Source organism: Miscanthus floridulus, chromosome 3 (assembly GCF_019320115.1).
Source record: "Miscanthus floridulus cultivar M001 chromosome 3, ASM1932011v1, whole genome shotgun sequence".
Taxonomy (NCBI): Eukaryota; Viridiplantae; Streptophyta; class Magnoliopsida; order Poales; family Poaceae; genus Miscanthus; species Miscanthus floridulus.
Genome location: NC_089582.1, coordinates 26,477,042 through 26,492,951, shown reverse-complemented (window position 1 = coordinate 26,492,951; position 15,910 = coordinate 26,477,042). Strand labels below are relative to the sequence as shown.

At 41.7% G+C, this 15,910-nt stretch overlaps 1 long non-coding RNA gene across 6 annotated transcripts; it reads right to left on the bottom strand.

The window, feature by feature from the left end:
• Positions 1–3,959: 3,959 nt before the first annotated feature.
• Positions 3,960–14,360, bottom strand: LOC136541495 (uncharacterized). 6 transcript variants are annotated; one of them, XR_010780375.1, is made up of 6 exons: positions 14,025–14,360; positions 13,454–13,504; positions 11,169–12,188; positions 7,894–8,146; positions 5,426–7,468; positions 3,960–5,024 (listed from the first exon to the last, which is right to left on the bottom strand). It is a non-coding gene; the product is annotated as an uncharacterized lncRNA (long non-coding RNA). The 6 variants fall into 6 exon arrangements; XR_010780376.1 differs by having other exon boundaries at positions 3,960–4,413; XR_010780374.1 differs by having other exon boundaries at positions 3,960–4,401.
• Positions 14,361–15,910: the final 1,550 nt, after the last annotated feature.

Genomic DNA, 15,910 nt, shown 5'->3' with positions numbered 1-15,910 from the left:
AACCTAGGAATTGACCTCAAATCATAGGAAAGATTTCACTTTTTTATTAGGTTGTAGGTTTTTTATGGAATTTGTTCACCTGGGTTCTAGTTTTATACTTAGCACGGGTGCTCGTATTTCCTAGATTTACTGTGGGAATTGGCCGTGTTATTCTTTCAACGATAGCCGGTACGTATGTCGTCAACAAATCGCCTATGCTGACTTTATCAATCTCAATATCTGGCAGCTCAAACTGTTGGAGGTACTCATAGGGCTATGTGTATGTGCGTAGTCATAGGCATAAGTGTGTACATGGGCACTGCTCTTGCTCTATGTTTAAAAATAAAAAAGATATTAGCAAAGAACTTGAACTCTAAACATGGAGGGTTAACACCTTTTTGTTTTATTCAGTAATATGATTGAAACATGTTAGTCCCCTAATCCATTTTATAAGACGTAATTTCGAATGACATGGTCTCCAAAATTATACTTTGATCATTCATTTACTTTATATTATATTTTTTATGCTTATAAACTTATGATTATTGGATAGTACAATTGCTTATAAATCTAGCATATCAAGTTTGGATTATAATAGTTAAACTTTTAACCAAATTATTTGTCAAAGAATTTAAAGTTTGAATCTTGATATGCATGTACGCCTTATAAAACAGAACGGAGGTAAGTAGTTTTTATGAATTATGATTCAAGTTTAGATAATTTTTCTACATAATAAATGGTAAATAACCAACTAAATTTTTGTGGATAAAGAATAGGGAGGGTGCCAACGCACGCAATACATGATCTTTTTTTTTTGTCTGCACAAAATGGTATCCACTAAGTTCTTCTCGCTCGTAGTAGTATCGACCAAGGCATATTACCATCCTAGTGGCATAATATTACCATCATAGTGGCATACAACTATGTACTCATCGACGTCATTTAAATGATCTTGTAAGCCCCCACGGACCCCTACCGCAAATTATTCATCAAAGTGATCATCATTTCAGTAATCATTAGGTTTTTACCACGAATTAGTGGAACTGGTTAATACGGCCGGTACTCATATCGCATTGGTGTTATTGGTACGTCCTATGTTTGTTTAACCAATCTCTTCATGTCAATTTCATAAGAGCTCAGGGTCTACTACTGATTCATGTTCGCTTCAATGCGGTCGTTGAGCTATCATTAGTCAAACAAAAGCGATTATCATTTGGCTCCCAGATTGGAGCAAGGCGTACTACATGCCAAGTCCCATGTGTGAAGATGCTGTCATCTTCCTCAATTTCTTCTTTTCTAAAAGGGTGGTTGTTTCGGTTTTATGTGCATGGCTTTTGAAAATGTCACTTGTATTATGTGTGCGCTAGCCAAATGGATCATTGTTCATAATCATAGTTGAATCGAATCTTTATATTTTATTTTAGATGGGTTATTTTTCTCAAATAAATAAATAAGCAATCAAGAGTATGGCCAGCCAACAGTGGCAGAGCTAGGATCTGGAGAAGGGTGGTCCACTGTAGATGTAAAACCAAATTATAGAGTGGTCCATGTGTAATTTTTATGATTTTAAAGAGCTCATCTACTGTAGTTTAACCTTGAGCTAAAGTTTAGGGTGGTCCATGGACCACCTGTCCACCTAGCCAGCTCCGCCTATGCCGGCCAATAAACTATAAAAGTGTTGCTTCATTATACTCCCTTGGGGCTTGGGTTAGAGCATGTGTTGCTTTATTTAGGCAACCGATAGTGACAGATAATTATCATTGCTGGTCATATCACTACCGGGTTGTATTACCAACCGGCTGCAATTCCCTCATCCCAAATTTGAATTTTTTTTTCAACATGATTAACTCCGCTTCATGTCCGTCTACACCTTCTCTCTCTATTTTTTAGATAATGAATTCATTAATGCGGCCTATATATCCACCAGGGATATACGCAGCCAAAAGGAAACAAGAGCACTTAGACTCACATCTCAACAAAGAGCATGCAACCAAAAGAGAGAAAAAAACTAAAAAACTGCGACCACGGCACATTCCCGACATCCTCTCCTAAAACGGTCAGATTCGGCGAGTGGAAGTCGTCAAGTCACCGCCGCCCCTAGTGCACCATCGCTGCAAACCTCCGCTGGTGCCATCTTCATCCGCTTGAAGTGAGGTGACGCCAAGCGCCGTCGCTTAGCCCAATTCCATCCTCGTTCAGTCAGAACTAGCTGATCACACACGAGCCGACAGGATTCTCTTCCGCTTTACCGGACTCCAAGGTCTTTGTCGCCCATAGGGTAGCCACCGTCATCGGGATCATGGTCGTCACCTTTGTCGAAGTCCTCCGTCGCTGCCGTCGAGGCTATCCTCTTCTGCCAAGACTCCCAAGCCACCGCCGCCCATAGGGATGCTGCCGACGGGATCCGCCTCCACCGGAACCACCTCCGTTGGATCCGCTTCTCCTTGCTGAGGACTTACCGTCGACGCTTAGGCCGCCACACCCGCGGCCGCCCCATCTCCGCTGCCGTCAGCATAGGGTCCCGCCGATGCGTCGACCCCATGATGCCGAAGATGGAGGCGAGATCCGCCGTCGACACAATCGGTGAGGGAGAGGGAGGCGGGATCTACCCTCGACAGCGTCGGTGAGGGAGAGGGTCGAGATCCATCCTGGGCGGGCGGTGAGGGAGAGAGAAGCGAGATTCGCCTGGCCACCTCAGCCTCCAAGCCACCAGCGCGCGGGGCCCACCTTCTCTCTCTCTCTTATCCTTGTCTCTCCCCTCTCACCCTCATACTCTCTCTCCTTAGGATCTCCTCTCTCCGCCGTTCCATTCTCCTACCCCTGTGCTCTCCTCCTCCCCGGTGCGGGGTGCATGCAACGAGTTCAGCCTAGGGCGGCAGCCTGCTCGTGTTTTTTTTTTTCCTTTTGTTGTTTTTTCTTCCTTTATTTTTGTTAAAATGGGCATGACTGTCGGGTGACCCGCTGATAGTGAAATGCCAAGGCTAAAGCTGTCAGATCAAAATACGACAATAAAAGCTGATTCCAAACCGGCACTGATTGTAGGTTTTGGAGCGCCACAATATCTTTTCAAATATTTATTTCAATAGTAAATTTGTGGCAGATGTGCTTTCATGATACAAGAATTAAATCTACTGGATTTAGTAATAAGTACATTAATATTGTAAAGCAACTTAATACCATCATTTTAGAACCATATCGATGTCTAAAAATCACATGTAGTTGTGAGTGAAAGGAGAGTATCACATATTCTGTGTAGTTTGTCAAACCATCTTAGAGAATGACCCTTGGCACACCACATGCAAAGTTTGAATCCATTTTAGACATCGAGTTTGAGCGCTTTTCTTTCTTTATAGGTAAAATTTTGGGTAGTATTCCACGGTGTAGTTTAATTACCCAGGGTACTAAATAATACTCAGTACCCGACCCCTCCGCTCCACCAGCGTCTTTTTTCCTTCCGCAGGCGTGGCCGCTGCTTTTGTGGCGTGGTTTTTTTTCCTTCCGCAGGCGAGATTTTCATGCACACATGGATCCAGTTTTCTATTTCCTATTGCGTGGACTGAGTTTCCATTTCCTTTTTGGCGTGGATTTTTCACGTTTTTTTTTGCATGTTTCTTTTTTGCGTGGCATTCTTTTTTTTTTGCATGTTTCCTTTTTTTGCGTGGACTTTTCACGTTCTTTTTTTGTATCTCTTTTGCGTTACTTTTTTTTTTGCATCTATTTCTTTTTTTTTCATTTTTCTTGGCAGTGCTCAAGTTATATCGCCTTCAAGAACAATGAATTTTTATATTTTTATATAGATATTTATTCTCTTCTTTTGCCAAGGATTAGTGAAACTATATACTTCCTATAATCGCTGCAACTGATCCATGATAATGAAAACAGACTTTCCTTTTGATCGACACAAATCTGCTATTTGAATGGGTGAAACTTATAATTACTACAAATTTTCAGCAAGATCAAGTACTCATAATAAATTACTGTCAACTATCATAATTCATTATCCAAACCACAAATACATTATTTGATCATTTGCCTTGCAAGATACAGCTATTTGATCTACTCATTTTTCTTCCCACCCCAGGTTCCTCATGATGAACTACTTGTCAACTATAATATTTCATAATCCGAAACATAAATACTAATTTAACTGGATTATTGCATCGCCAATCCTTAAGACAAATAAATTTATTTAGACATTATTCAAACCACAAATATTTCCTCCAGACTATTCAACAACATGATGGTGTTGGTCATGAGCAGCACCATCGTAAGATGCTGTTCACAACTTTCTAAAGTGACCTTGCTGATCAAACTTTCTAAAATGAGACTCCTTCAAGGCAGAATTAAAGAAATTTGTCGGTATCGTGTGATCCTGGTTCTCTTGATGGAAAGGTAGGTAATGCAGCAGCTCAGCCTTCATATCTGTTAAGAGATCTTGCAACAAAAGTATTATACTGATATAAATCGTGAATCTTCGATAATGAATTGATAGTAGCATACACTTGCACATCGAATTAATAGTACACTTGTAAAATAGAAACAGCAAAGGCAAACTGCTCATGAGTGCAAGCCCCAAAAAATTCAGTATCAATAGAAACTAGAGGCGAGATAATTAAGATTGGAATGTCACTTCACTAAAAAACAATGATCAGGCCGGCGACTACATACACCGGATACCCAAAATACCTTTGCTCCTATTAGTTTTCAGAGTCCTCTAACAGACGAACAACTGGGGACAATTATTGTTGCAAAAATGGCATTTGAAGTAATGCTTCGTTGGAGGACTAAGCATTTGGTTGTCAACAAAATTTGTGATCAAAGAAAGCTAAGATCAAACAAAAGCATCCATGACCACAGACACAGAGTAGAATTTGATGGGTGTCCAGTGTCAAGTTAGTTTCTTATGCACAAAAAATGATGCTTGTGACTGCAAATAGATCTGGATATATACATCAATACTAATACCTTATCTCAAAGGCCACGTGAGGTTATTGTCAGAACTCCTAAAACACTTCCGCGCAGATGATGGTCCTCTAGCTTAGAACCTGTGTGGTGGCTGCTAACTTATAAACAATGTTTTAGCTAGCTGTGTTGAAGAATAATTAGTTCTTAGTTGTTCCTATACACAACATGGTTATTTGAGACAGGTGCAGAGATATTATCAGTTAGAGAACCGAATAATTTTGATCAGATTGTATAGTGTATACATCTATCCTATTGTATATAAATTCAGTTCTAAATGAGCCATGTTTAGGAACAGGGAAACAATACTATACTGAAATTGATATATTCTAATCTGTTCTAGTTGAACTGAAAACCCATCAAAATCAACACGCCTAGATTTCAGATCGTATCTGACCATGCACATGCTACAATTTCATTCCATATGTACAAAAAAAATAACCAACAACCTCGGCTAGTGAAATACAAGTGAAAAGCAATATACCTGTATATTACTCCAACAACAATGTAGATTCCTTTGGGTGTCGTTGTCCAGAATGGAATGTCGCCAGTTCTGGTACCCTGCTATTGCGCGGTTGCACCATACAGCATAGCCCTGTGGAAAATCTTTGGATTCCTCAGTGAGAGATCTCATAATGCATCACGAGACAACGAAACATCGCTGCTGATGCCAAGGTCTCCTGCACTCACTCAATATTATTTATATGTAGGGATAAAGGGATGCATGATAAAGAAGCATTTTTTGGTTTGAAAAATACAATTTTATTGTATATAACATGTTTCATCATAAAGACTCTTGAAGAGTTGATCTATATTGATGAGAAGGAACTACAATTTATTGTGGGAGGAAGAATTATCTGTATGTTGGGATAAAGGGGTATATGCAAGAGGGCTTCAGTTGATTAAAGGGCACCAGAAAATATATTTGTGGGTCAAATAACAGAACTTGTGGATAGGACAGTAGAGGTTTATGAAAGAATAACTGAACATAGAACCGATACTACATGTTATGAAAAATTAATACACATAAAGGATGATAAAAACATTTTGTGCTTAAGATAGCAGACTTTTATTGTTTAGAAAGTACTTAGCAAAAAAGAGTCGTGAAAAGCTGCAGGGGAGCTAAACGGATAAGGGACTGTCGCAGCCGTCGAATAGGCCAAACAGGCCGAGGAGTCACAGGAGGAGTTGAATGGATGATTGGAGCAGGATGGAAGCCAGCACCGCCACTGCCAAATACACGGTGAACCCACGGAGGAGCTAGACTACAGCCACCATGAGAAATGAACTGCCTCTACCAGGCGAGAAAAAGGAGGAACCACCCTCTTCCCCCCTGTCCCATGACCGAAAAGTTGAGGAAAAGAACTAACATAAAAAAAGGAAGAAGAAAGGAGGGGCGGTGGAAACGAACGAAAGGGAGGCGCCAAGGCTGTTTTTGGTGGCTTCGGAAATAGCTTATTGGGCATCCACAAGCCCTTGTGACCAAATTTATTTCTAACCACAAAATTTCATTGTTCGAATAACAAATACTGTTTCTTTTCTTGGATGCACATATACTTATGGCCATATGTATTCTTAGCCGTAAAAAATATATTTTCGAACCACATTGTTTCCTGAGTTCGATCCACAAATACTTATACCTAAGTTTATTCTTACTTTAAAAATTCATTTGTCAAACCACAAGGAGTACTCTGTTGAGTAGATAAAAATGCATCGTAAAAAGGCAAAACCAGATAGACTACTCAAGAAAATTATATTTGACCAAAAAACATTAATTTGTAGCATACAGCTACATGCAAGGAGTATTTTATTTTCCTATGTAAATTGATAGAAGTGAACAGGAAAGGAGGAAATATTTTCTATCTCATGCAGAGCAAATACTTGAAGATGTTTACTTAACTAAGAAAGATACGTGAACTGGATCACAGAATAAGACTGTTGTGAGTGTCTACAGCTGTTTATTCTGGAGGCACAAAAAAACAAAATAGAGAACAGGTATGAGATCAGGACCGAGTGTTCCTACTGAAACATATTTCATATTTGTACTGAAGCGTTCTCAAGTGGGCAATAGGTAGAAGATAAAACAACAATATGAGTAGCAGTCCATTAGATTAAACAAGAAAAATTTGAGAAACAGGACAGGAGATCAGGTCTTGCAAATGCTGACTGAAAATAAACTAAAATAAAGTAAAAAAGGTAATAAGATGCACAACTAAACTGAAAGTTAGAAGACAGAAAAAAGGTCTGGCTCCTCATCAATCCTCACTATACAACCTGTAGTAATCTGTGAACGATAAATACAAATAAGGTATATCTAAGTAAGCTAAACAATCTGCAGGCTCATTTCACGCAACAAGGAAAAAGCCAAAGAACAGAAGTACCTAAGGAAGCATTGCACAAATCTGATTTTGATGGCAGATGAGATGATGACATCGGTGTCAAGCCTGAGCACTATAATGTTGCTGCAGCGGTGCTGTTTTGTAACAGCCTCGCCCTTCGCCTCCTCCACAGGTGCTCCATTCAGGTGCTGCCAAATCCAGCGCACACATGTGGTCAAGCCAACACTAGATTTGCACAATACAATGTGTAGCTGCTGCTGGTGAAGATATACAGATTAAAGAGAGGTGGATTTAGGTTGGGAGTAACTTGCATCGTTGCGGATCTCCACACAAAATGAAGAATTAGAAATGTAAACTATATGCTTAAATGTACATATTTACTGAATTATGGCTCGATGCATTAGTTATCAGTTATCACAATCAGAAATTAGGTAATCCTTCATGAGTGATGTTTACAAAACAAATTTCAATTAGGCAATGTACTAATATCAATCCTAAGCTTTTCGACATGGTGAACCCAAAAGCACAATTTCTAGAAAATTAAGCTAAGACAGTGATTGTGTTCAAATTAAGAACCAGTAAGATCAATCCATTGGAACTATCGATGGATTACCTTCTATTCCCCGCTGCCCTCGCAATTAGTGGTAGCAGCACGCATTGAAGGTTCTCCTGCAGTATCCCAAAATAGGAGGAAGGACACATTTAATAAGATGCTTAAAATATCACGTAAACCATATGAACATTAGGTAAAATAAGAATGATAGCATGGCAACTAGGAACACCAGCACAGTGATGTTGACATCTTCAACAATACTAGCCTTTGAGCGTTCTAGAGAGGAACCTAGCTCTGTTTATCATGTCCGTATCTTGCATATCAAAAGAAAAAATGAGAAGTACAATTATCAAGAGGAAAAGAAGAAAATATAGGCAAGCAGAGAAAACTGAGACAGAATAGCATGGAGCCATAAATATGAGCACAAGAAAAAGATCCTGATCCAATCAGACAAGATGGAGAAAACATGACAGAGGGAGGCCATGAATACACATTGGCATGGAGTGGACAGCCCAATTCAGTAAACAGGTGGCAGTAGAACTGTTCACATGAGTGCAGCATTTTTAGAATTAACCGCAATGAGCAATAACTGTGAAAGGTCCTAATGGCTAGAGGGGGTTGAATAGCCTATTAAAAATTTCTACAACAACACTAAGACAAATGATTAGTCAATAAGATGGCGAAGCGAATTTTGTGCTAGCACTATACTTGGGATTGTAAGCCACCTATCTAATTCTATTTTCTATGATCTCTAGTATATCACAACAAAGCTATGTCACTAATATACACCTAGGTGATCAACCTAGTCAGAGTAATATAATTAAATGATACACTATCTAGTCTTAACTACCACTAGCTCTATCCAAGTGAATGTATAATGAAATACAAGAGAGTAGTAGAGAGGTATACCGGCGTGGCAAGTGACCAATGAGTGAATACCAAGGAGACAATCAAGACATATTGATTTTTCCTCCGAGGTTCACTTGCTTGCCGGCAAAATAGTTCCTGTTGTGGCGATTCACTCACTTGGAGGTTCACGCGCTAAATGGCATCGCACGCCAAACCCTCAATAGGGTGCCGCACAACCAACACAAGATGAGGATCACACAAGCCACGAGTAATCCACTAGAGTACATTTTGGCTCTCCGCCGAGGAAAGGTCAAGAACCCCTCACAATCACCACGATCGGAACCGGAGACAATCACCAACCTCCGCTCGATGATCCTCGCTGCTCCAAGCCGTCTAGGTGGCGGCAACCACCAAGAGTAACAAGCCAAACCCGCAGCGAAACACGAATACCAAGTGCCTCTAGATGCAAACACTCAAGCAATGCACTTGGATTCTTTCCCAATCTCACAAAGATGATGAATCAATGATGGAGATGAGTGGGAGGGCTTTGGCTAATCTCACAAAGTTGCTATGTCAATGCAAATGGCCAAGAGAGTGAGCTTAAGCCGGCCATGGGGCTTAAATAGAGAGCCCCCACGAATAGAGCCGTTGGCTCCTCTGGCCAGTGAAACACGGGCTGACCGAACGCGCCGGTCAGGTTGACCGGACGCAGGACCCCAACGTCCGGTCGCCCGATGCTCGCCACGTGTCATCAGCCTCAAATGCTGAGCACCCGATCTTAACGGCTAGTCTGCTTCGCCCCACGTCTTATGTTGCGACCGGACGCACTGCTTAAAGTGACCAGACGCTCCATCACTGGAGTCCGATCGTTTCCAGTGAGGTTCCAGAGAGGCAAAATCATGACCGGACGCGTCCGATCATAGGTGACCGGACGCGGCTCAGGGTCCGGTACTCACTGGCTTGTTCTGATGCTTGCGTCAGCGTTCGTCATAGCCTGACCGGACGCACCCACTCCCAGCACGTCCGGTCCTATTCAAAGTTCGGCCAGGCGGCGATTCCGCGGCGACTACGCGCGCCTAGTCGCTGGGCGAAGCCCGTCGCCGCGACTAGGGCCATAGTCGCCCATCGCGGCGCTAGGCGGCGCGGAGGCGCGCTAGGCCCCGCGAGGGCGCCAGGAGGACGAGGGGGCTGGGGGCCGCTCGCCGCACCGAAGGAAGGAGGAGGCCAGGGGCCATGGAGCCGCCGAGATCCAGGCCCCGCGTGCCGGAGGGAGGAAGGAGAGGCGCGCCGCCGGGAGGACGAGGAGGCCGCTCGCCGCACCGGAGGAGAGGGAGGAGGGGGCCAAGGGCCGCGCTGCCGCCCAGATCCGGGACTGCGCGCCAGAGGGAGGGAGGAGACGCACGCCGCCACGAGCGGGGCCGCCCCGCGCCGCCGGGAGGACGAGGGGCCGTGGGTCGCGCGCCGCGCCGGAGGAGAGGGAGGAGGGGCCGCACTCCGGAGGGAGGGGAGGCGCGCCACTGCAGCTGCCCTGCGCCTAGCGCACCGCCGAGAGAGGGAGAGAGAGATTTGGCATTGGAGGGAGGGAGAGAGAGGAGGGCCAGTGAGGGAGAGAGACGTGTGCGCCGTCGGTTGCAGTTTACCTAATTTCAGTTTTGATTGCAGTTGCAGTTTACCTACTGAATATCTAATGTGCACGCTCTGTTCCTACTGAATTTCCTACTGAATGATTGCAGTTGTAGTTTACTGAATGTCTAATGTGCATGCTCTGTTCCCTATTATCTGTACTGCGGTTCATTGGTGAACTCTTGAATTTGAATGTAGGATGTCGACAGAACAAGGTGTTTCTGCACTAGCAGCAACAGGAACTGAGGCCCTCTTTTTATACTTATTGTGACTCATATATAGTAGTTATATACATATATATAGTTATATACATAATATATATATATATAATTTATGGCTATATTGCCAAAACGCCTAGGAAAACGCCTAGGAGCGCCTAGGACCGAGTACTCCCGACTAGGCGCTAGGCAATGGGTCAGCGCCTAGATTCCGCCTAGCGCCTAGCTGAACTTTGGTCCTATTTCTTCTCAGCGTCCGGTCAAATGACCGAGGGCGGCCTTCACTGCGCACCACTAACTGGACGCAGGGTCAGAGTCCAGTCACTGCCCAAGGCAGAGTCCGGTTAATACGAAATAGCTCCTTTTGACCCCAAACTTCACCACCCTTGATCAAATGTGCTAACCACCAAGTGTAACACTTCATGCACGTGTGTTAGCATATTTTCATAAACATTTTCAAGGGTGTTGGCTCTCCACTAGATCCTAAATGCATATGCAATGAGTTAGAGCATCTAGTGGCACTTTGATAACCGCATTTCGATACGAGTTTCACCCCTCTTAATAGTATGGCTATCGATCCTAGATGTGATCACACTCACTAAGTGTCTCGATCACCAAAATGAAAAAGCTCCTATCAAGTTTCACCTTTGCCTTGAGCTTTTTGTTATTCTCTTTCTTCTTTTCCAAGTCCAAGTATTTGATCATCACCATACCATCACCATCATCATGATCTTCACCATTGCTTAATCACTTGGAGTAGTGCTACCTATCTCATAATCACTTTGATAAACTAGGTTAGCACTTAAGGTTTCATCAATTCACCAAAACCAAACTAGAGCTTTCAAAATGGCATAAGGTCTAACTAGGAACAGAGTACACGAGAAATAATGAGAGACATAAATGTTAACTACATTTAGATGTGATGTAAAACAAGGGAGAAATATTCAAAAGAACTGCTAGTATTAAACGACACTAGTTGACCATACCATGTTTTTTCTACATTCAAGTATGGACACACATCATGCTAATATATTAATGGATCCATACCAGATGCAAGCATATGCAAATACGGATGCAATCTAAGCTATGTTTCCAATCTCATTAATTTACTCTTGTGTTCTTATTCACAAATAATAAAATAAAAAATCTCTAATTATGCTCCTCAGCCAGCATACAACCAACATATCAATTGATGTTAGCAACATCTCCCACAAAATGGATCAGACCATGATCCTCCCACAATCAAGAAATCGATGCACGTCAATAATTAATTGTAATAATCTCATCATCATCCTGGTACCATCTACAACTATGGAATCGCTAATAGAAAATTTAAGCAACATTTTCAGGAATACAAATTTTAAAAGCTAGTTGAAGGAATGAAGGCTTCAGTTGTATTCATATGAGATAATACTGAAATGCATGTGCTTCTGGAAAGAAAAGATTCACTTCTAGCTCGAAATCAAGCTTTTGTCCACCCTGTTAGTGTTATGCCATATTTTCTGGTAATCTCATATGAATTCAAAATTAGAGAAAAAATTATCAACCCTAAAGACAATCGACACAGCAATAGGAAAAAGGTTAGTGCACTACACCAAGGGGACATGATTCCTGAACTTTGCTGCTTCCACGCCCTTTATCAGATGGCCATGAGGATGTATGAATCTGTGTCAAAAATCAAATTCATGCATGGTTCGGATCAGGCAAAGAAGACCAGAGGCTAGGAGACAAGGATGCAAAGAAGGCCTGCAGCACTGGGAGGATGGGACAAATTCACAGGCGTTCCTGGCGCTAATGTTTCCCCCATGCAGCACATTTGCACAAAAAACGACAATTACATGTTGCATAATCCTCTTAAGTTCTGACAGAAACGTGAAAAATAAAAAACCCATAGGCTTGCCTCCACGAAAAAGGAGGCAACACACTTGATGATGTAGATGAATTGGGGCGGGGATCATCTAACAAATCTCCTAGATTTTGGAAAAAACCAAAACAAATCATGGGGTTGATAGCTCTCTTTTTCCTTTGTCTTGCCTGGGACAAATAACGAAAAATTGAGATACAGTACAGACAAGTTTGGGTTAAAAAAGAAGAGATGCTCGATATTCTGAGAAGGGCTGTAGCAACGATGAACAAATGCAGGGGGCAGGGGTAGTCCCAAACAAGACATTTAAAATAAAAAACTAAGAATTGTCGAAAGGGATGGAGCAAAGATATGCTAATGCAGGGGTAGTCCAAAACAAGAAATAGTTAATATACTGTAAAGATTTGACAGTAGAGCTGTGGTACATTAAGGGGGGGGGGGAAACTATTGATCAATACCTAGAAAGTCCAATGCATGTGGGGATCCCAACTTTTCATCAAGTGATGAACATATGAGAGCTTACCTCAGATGCCTACGGCTGGAGGTCCTCGCCAAGGAGAGCCATGAAAGGAGAAAAAAACAGAGAATAGGACAGGAAGGATGCATAACTCAAATGATAATTTAAAACTAGACTATGGTTTCTAGATAAAGTCCTACCTTGCAACCATCTATCCAACCAGAACTTGATCGATTCCCCATTGCCAGCTATGGTTTCTACTGCAACATTGAAGAGGGCCCTAACCTATTGTGGCACTTGGATTGGCAAACTTGTCCAAGAATATAAAAGATGAACATTTATATGGCAAAAGAATAATATGATTATCCAATGTAGCATAATTAGTCACCCAAACAGATCAGAGGACCATATTGATATGGTTATCGTCAAGTTATTTTAAAACAGATCAGAGGGCTATACTGATATGGCTAATTATCTAGCAAAGCATAAGTAGTGACACGAACAAAAGATATACAATATGAAAATTCAAACATAATAAGTCACACAGACAAATCAGGAATATTATAAATAAAAAATGACTATTGTTTTCAGAGAGTTTGCATCACTCACATAATTCTGCATCAAGTGTTGCCTTCATTCTCAAGGAGTCTACATCAGTACCTGGAAAAACAGAAATGATAACATGCTGTGATCTCATAAGAATCCTACTGGGCTTGATAAAGAAACACCAAACTACTTGCAAACCAGCCCTAAAATTCACAATTTACAAGATAAGCCTCAAATTAGCCTAATCCAAATCCAAAAAAATACAAGATAAACCTGTAAATTTAAAGAACAAATCAATTACGGTATATGATATGTGATAATACATTTACACAGCTATGAAAAGACATAGCACTAGTGCATTTCGATAATGAACTGTAACAATCAACTGGTAAATCATAAAATCAACTGCCATTAGCTATTGTATACCAATGGGGGAATTTTTTTATTTTGACATTTTCCCCTACGCAAAGGAAGACAAAAATTATCTGATAAATCCAATCTAGTCGCAATGTTGCCTATGCGAACCCCAGTTTCGACACGCTGGGTCATCCCAAACCAGAGGTTTCCCATCCGAACAGATTCAAGGCAAAAAGAGAGAGAAGCAGGGTGGGAGGGGGAAATCGATCTAGCGGACCTGGTAGGGCTTGGGAAAGCCATAAAAATTGTGGATGGTGTCGTTGCTGCTGCGGATGACACTGACCGCCGGTGTGGCCGTCTCCAAGTCTCTCGGAATCAGGAAGATGGCGCATGGTGGCTGGTCGCCCGCGACCGACGCTAGCAGCCGTGACACACAGCGCTACGGCGGCCAGTGGCGCGACGCCCTGATGCGGCACCAGAGGGGTGGGGAGTGGCGCCGATGGGATGGGGGTGGCGAGCTGGGCTCGTGCGGCGGAGGGGGCGGCGAGCTGGGCGAAACCGGCGTCTGCGCATCTCCTCCCCACGATCTCGAATTATAGAACGAAAAAAAACTCGATACGGTAAAGAGGAGGTGGGCCGTGGGCGCGGGGGGAGCGCCCGTGGGTTTGGCTCGGGTGCGGTCATCTGGGCTCGGTGTTTGACTCGGGTACTCATTATTATTCAGTACCAGGGTAATACATAGAATATATATATATAGGACATATATATATATATATATATATATATATATATATATATATATATATATATATATGTGTTTTTGAGTGTCGCAAATTGACATGGCGCGTCAGCTGATGGCAAATTAAAGGAACACATTCACTGTGATACTTTGCCAGAAATTTCAAAGCTACATCAAACTGAATAGATAAGAACGGTCGGCGACTTAATCGAGGAACTTCGCTATCATGATCGGAAGATAGTGAAAATGTTATTATGGGCTTATTTTGCACTGTCGCAGTCCAAAGGTTTTTCTTTTTAGTTCTTTCAGTGACACCCCAAGTCCCCAATTAACCTAGACTTACTACGTACGTACTTTGCTCGCCTGCATGTATGTCACAAGCAATATTAGACTGGTTCAAAGGTACTAGAAATCAAATTACACACCGTCATCAACAAATAAAACAATGGTCAAGGATATATGGAACCTAGGAGTTTTTCATCAATTGTACAAAATAAACTATTGAAAGAGAGCAGCGGCGAAATAATTCTCCATTTACTTTGAAGGACCTCATGATATTGATGTGTCTTTCCGAGATATATACAATACATATTGCCCACTAGCTCTATTAAATTCGTTCACCCACACATATGGATCAATCTATTTTGTGGGGGTTCTAATTTGCACTGGAAAAGTGCACTGTAGGTCCGATCGTAGTCCTTCAGATCGACGTGCATTATTTGATGTGCTCTTGTCACCTCAGTGGATTCATGGCCTTACTCCATCCACGTCGTGTGGTGTGGTGCATCATGGTTCCCTGCTGCCATGGATTCTCCTGTCCCTTGGGTCTACCATGCGTGTTCTTCATGTTTGCTGCAAACCCTACGTCAAACACCTATTCTCTTCAGAAAATGGAGAGAAAAAAAGTCGTTTTTAATTAACAAAATGTTGGTACTACTACTGTATCTACAGATTAAAAAGAAATATAGTACTCCCTCCATAAAAAAAAGTATCGCTATGAGATTCGTGCTGGTGAAATATTCTTAGATTTTACTAGATTTATAGAAAATATTAGCAATATTTGTATATCTAAATATGTTTATTGTAAAAATATATTCAGCTATTTATCTGATGATACTAATTATGCACCAGAAATATTAATATTTTTCATATATTTTTGGTCAAAGTTGAAAATAATTGACTACTCGGGAAAGGAGAATGACACTCTTGGATGGAAGGAGTAAGTTGTACATGTATTCCTTCTTAAATAATGGAACTAGTAATATAATAAACCTATAAAAATGTGAAACAAAAACTGTCAATGCATGGATATATGCATAATTTATTTTATAATTTATAATAACTTATTATAAAAGTATGGCCAAAGGAAAGGTCTTGTCATGGCGCATGGGTAGCTGCAAAGTGAAACCAGACATTTATGCGGA